This window comes from Ischnura elegans, chromosome 1 (assembly GCF_921293095.1).
Source record: "Ischnura elegans chromosome 1, ioIscEleg1.1, whole genome shotgun sequence".
NCBI classification, from domain to species: Eukaryota; Metazoa; Arthropoda; class Insecta; order Odonata; family Coenagrionidae; genus Ischnura; species Ischnura elegans.
The window spans coordinates 143,848,020-143,853,253 of NC_060246.1; the positions used below are offsets into that span (position 1 = coordinate 143,848,020).

The 5,234-nt window shown below is 36.1% G+C and overlaps 1 pseudogene; it reads right to left on the bottom strand.

Annotated features, from left to right (window-relative positions):
- Positions 1-426: 426 nt before the first annotated feature.
- Positions 427-3,829, bottom strand: LOC124166011 (annotated as a pseudogene).
- Positions 3,830-5,234: the final 1,405 nt, after the last annotated feature.

Below are 5,234 nucleotides of genomic sequence, written 5' to 3' on the forward strand. Positions count from 1 at the left end.
CATATTTTCTGTAGTGCATGAATGTTATGCATCAAGAAGAATGTTCAAGTAAATGATAGCGGAAATTTTACTTTCTAAAGCCAAATTAAATGCATGCACAACCATTTAAATATGGAGATTTTCCTAGTAGTGCAATAAACTTGATTTTTTTTCTTAAGATTGTTTGATATTTAAACATCGCATAGTACTTCATCTACAAAAAGGGAATTTTTGGAGTTGCTATTCCTTTGCTATAGCTTTTAATCAAAGCACAGAAGGTTAAGTTTGGCTTAATGTTTTTTAATATCTAATGCTAAACATTGTTATGTTTAACCTCTTAACCCATTTATGCCGAAGGTTTGAAAAATACGAATTTTACCCTGATTTTTGCATATTGTAGATAAAAATACGTATTAAAACAATATCCGAAAGAAAAAACAATGTATCTCTTGCCAATTATTAATTACGAGGTGTTCCAAAAATGGAACACTAGGCAAATCCACTACTATGATGTACTCATTGGTAACATGCAAAAAATTAGATTAAGACTCTTATTAAGTCACTATTAAGAATGATATCCAGGTGAACACTTAATATGCAAGGATACATTGCAATTTTAAAATTGAAAAGTGGTATTTTTGTCAAATTGGACACAGTGAGTTTGCTTTCCCTGCTTTACATTATAATGATTCATATGCCATGATGACGTGAATCAAAGTTACGCTTCATAGATGGTCCCCCTTTCTTACCAGGCTCAGTAGTATGACAATTTGTCTCTATATAGTGACAGGTCACACGGCGACGAAATTCAAGAAGATTCATTGGCTTCACATCGTTTATTATATGCAATTGCCAAGCATTTTGTGAAGCCAGCTCAAAGCAGTATAACTCGAGGGTTCGAGTACCATCTCTTTCCACGGATTGATGCTTGACACTTGTCAATATTTTCATCAGCTTGGTCCACTTACTTCTCCCATATAATGATTATACACCTTGATTAAATATTTGGCTGAGTAACTTTTATCTTTTTTTCTGCTTTTGAGAATAACGACTGACTGTTGCAGAGGATTGACACTAGTGATGGGCAAAGTCGATCATTTTAGTGATTCAATCATTTTGACTCGAGTCACATAAGTGATTCAATCAATTGATTCAATCATTATGATCGAAAAGACTCAAATGAATCAAGATCGAAAAGACTCAAAGGAATCAAGATCGAAAAGACTCAAATGAATCAAGATCGAAAAGACTCAAAGGAATCAAGATCGAAAAGACTCAAAGGAGTCATGATTGAAAAGACTCAAAAGGAATCATGATCGAAAAGACTCAATCAATGGATGTAATAAATCACTTTGAATAATCGAATAAATACTGCCTCATCTGCGAAGAGCATTGGTAACGCCGATTGCTATCCATATTATCATTTCATATACTATTTTGATTGTGAATTCCTAGATGATTAAATTAGATTGCAAAAATGAAGGAAGTAGTGTCATGAAAATATTTGGGAAGGCAAAACTGCCAGTTTCTTAACACTAATAAAATAATTTCTAACTACATATCTCAAAATACAACACAAAATACACCACACACTATGCATGAATCTGATCTGCAGGATAATTTTATGAACGGCACAATAAAATGTAACCAGCTTTAACTTCTACTTCTTAACGTTCTCCTACAGGAGTCATCTTAATATTTTCCTTTTACGTGTATTGGTGTTATTAATACTGATAACTGCTGGAAAACATTTAAGAAAAAGATTACACAAGTATTCAGTTCTACATGACATAACTATTTCTGCCCTGACGAAAATAGATCAAGCATCGATCGTTCCAAATTTTGAAACAAACCGGAAACCGGGATGATTGATATGAAACCGGAAGTTGGAGTGATTGATGATTGATGATCGACTTGTTTAACGAAATGAATCATGAGTCATTTGATTCACCTAGTGATTCAATCTTTTTGATCGAATCGTTCATGATCGACCCATCACTAATTGACACCGGCACCGGAAGATGCAACAGTCACATCGCTGTTATCATTCTATTTACAAACAATATTGCCTTTTCCATCAATTCGGTAAAGCCCGTATGACACTTGCCAATTTATTGGCCAATATATCGGCGCGCAATATTGGTTAAAATATTGGGCTTTAGGCATCGTATGACACGTACCAATATTTACACCAATATTGGCCGTTATAGTGTTCTAATACCCCACTAGAGAACGCCACATAACACAAAATGACAAAAGAGCATCTCAAGACGCAGGTTAATTGCCAATGAGCTACAGAATGGGAGGTGGCATAATAATTGTAAATTTAATAACTATTTCGAGGGGCTGCAAAGATATTCTCGAATTGCTCGAAATTTCATTCGGGTGAGTTCCTTGAATGATGAGAGATAGGCAATATGGTGATCTCATAGGTGAGCCAAGATAACGTAGCGGCTCGTTTTGGCTGGAATATGTTCATCGAATAAACAGAGATTGTGTCATCAATTGGGACTTTCACCCGAAACTTTAGCGCTCAAATCATGAAAAATAGTTTAATAATTGTAAAATAAACAAAATATAGACGCTATCGAGGAGAAACACGACGTTTTTATTCATTAAATATCCGAAATGTTATTTCCGAATTACCCACTTTAGACAGTTGATGTTTGTGAATTTATATTCTCTCAAAGTACACATTAATTATTTGAGCTATTTCATGGGTTGCTATGCTTGTAAAGTTTTTATATATGATATTAAATTTCCGAGGTGAAATGTTTTACAAAGAGCTTCTAGTTTTGGCCACTAGGAGTCGACAAGACTGAGTTCTGATTGGAGATTGGCCTCGAGAAAATAGAACCTGTTCTAAATTGTAGATTGGCCAAGAAATTGTGCCCAATATTGTGAAACTGAGATTGGGCTAGAAATTGGCGTGTGTCAGTGGGTACACAATCCAATATCCAATGGATTGGCCAATAAATTGGCAAGTGTCATACGGGCTTAATCAAATCTGCCCATATCTTTTTTATTTAGGGTAGCATCAGATAGTAAAGGAGGTTTGTCTACGCGATCTTTTCTTGCTGCACCTCTTGCTTGGTTGCCCATTGAGTGAAGTTTATCAAGGAGTGTAAAAAAAGTTATCGAACAAAAATGGTATTCACCAGGATGCTGCGTTGGGAGTGCCTCAGTCGATCGCAAAATAACTGAAGCACCTACATCATATTATTGGTATTGAGTGTTCGGGTTTTTTCCTTGATAAGGCTGAAACCAGTAATGGTAGACTAGACACGTTGGACCATACAAGAATTTACACCCAAACCGAATAGGCTTACCCCAAATGAACTGTTTGCACTCGTGACGACCAAAATAGGAAATCATGGCCTCATCAAAGCTGAAGTATATTTCATTTGGTACAAATTTAATACAAATGTCATTCAGACGCTCAATTAGAGGTCGCTGCTTGGTAAACTTGTCCACGTTGTTCAAGTTAGAATTGTCAGCAAAATGCAAATTTGAAAATATTGTTTCAAAAAGGTCACGTTTCATTGCACCATTAACTGGAGAATTATGCAAATCTTGTCTTTTCTCCCAAAACATATGTTGTCTCGGAACAGAGACGTAACCACTCAGGAAAATTATTCCCAAAAACCAGGTTCAAGTTTCAAGGTTCACTGAAATATCCAGATAGAGTTCTAAATATTCTGATAGGGTTTTCATTTTTGTGATTTGATCTTCTGAAACTACCTCCTACTGGCTGGGCAGTCTGATCGGCTTTTTTCCATTTGCGCACAACTTTGGTTACCTTTTTCTTTGAGCAAGAAGAGGTTGAGGCGAAGCAGAAGCCGATGCACCGTAATTTTCAGTAGTTTCACCATCCGGTATCAGCAAAAGGTCAGCATTGTCAAAGTTCTTGTCAGAAGAACCATGAATGAGATGAGCAGAAGCGCGCAGCAATGAACCGGGAGTTTATTTTTTGTTTCACATTGAATCGCTTGCTTGATTTAAAATTAAAGTGAATATTTCAGTGCGCCTGAATGCACGCATAATAGTAGTGGATTTGCCTAGTGTTCCAAAAATGGAACACTGTTAAATAAAAGCTTATAACTAAAACAATGTTTTTTCAACATTTTCTTCAGTAAGCACTTTAGGTTAACTATTACTGAACATGCCGGGAAAAATTTACAACATTTGGGCATAATGGAAAGTAGTTAATAATATAACATTAAAGATGGTCTCCGAAAAACTGCCTTGAAAAAAAAGACCGATATTTTTCAACACACTGGCTGCGATGGGTTGGCAAAACTGACTAAATCTTTGCGCCTCATAATACAATATATCTTAATAAAGAGGCACAGGAAGAAAAACCGTGGCATATCGGTGTGTAATGAGTCGTAGTCATTAAATTAGAATGTCATGTCAGGTGTTCCAAAAATGGAACACTAGGCATAAATGGGTTAAGGCTCCACTTTGTGGAAGTAAATTGTTTTCATAATTAGATTATGTGAACTTTTCCTCCAAATTTTCCTTCTAATTACAGTTTGGTGGAAAAATAAAATCTAACTATGAATTTGTTTAAAATTTGCTGGCATCAACTAGTGCTGCCTTGCACTGCCTTGTCTGTGAGGGCAATGAAAACAGCTTGAATGTCACAGTGTTGCTTTGCTGCCATTGTCTATTTTGCAGTATATTTGTTCTTAGATTCCCAGTGGAGTTCGCATTTGAAGCTGATCTAACATTATCTGATTCAGTCTGCTATATCTCCAGGGTTATTATTGTAGAAGTTATGAACATTACTCAGAAGGCGATGGAAGAATGTGCCATTGAAACGTGTTGAATCAGTATTTATTAAGGTTTGTTTGAAATTAATTATACCGGGACTAGCCACGGAGATAACTTTATGAGAGTCACCCGCAGCATACAAATTGTGCGAAAAATCCACAGAAACAATCATTCCCCTTGACAGGGTTTTGAACCTGGATCCCTCGATTTCCGGCACGAGTGCTTTAGCCAGTGAAGCTACCGAGGGGTCATTCTCACAAATTTCCACAATCCTCCATTTTTTCACACCTTATCAATGGATTTGTTAATCATGATCTATTAGGAAAGCACAGACAAAAATAATATCAGTTTAAAAGGAATACAGTGGGAAATGTCACACTACCTCCTATTTGTCTCTGGCTTTGTTTTCGGTAGTGTATTAAGTGTTGGGCACTCCTCTATATCATTACACTCAACTATGAGGTTACAACTATGCATGG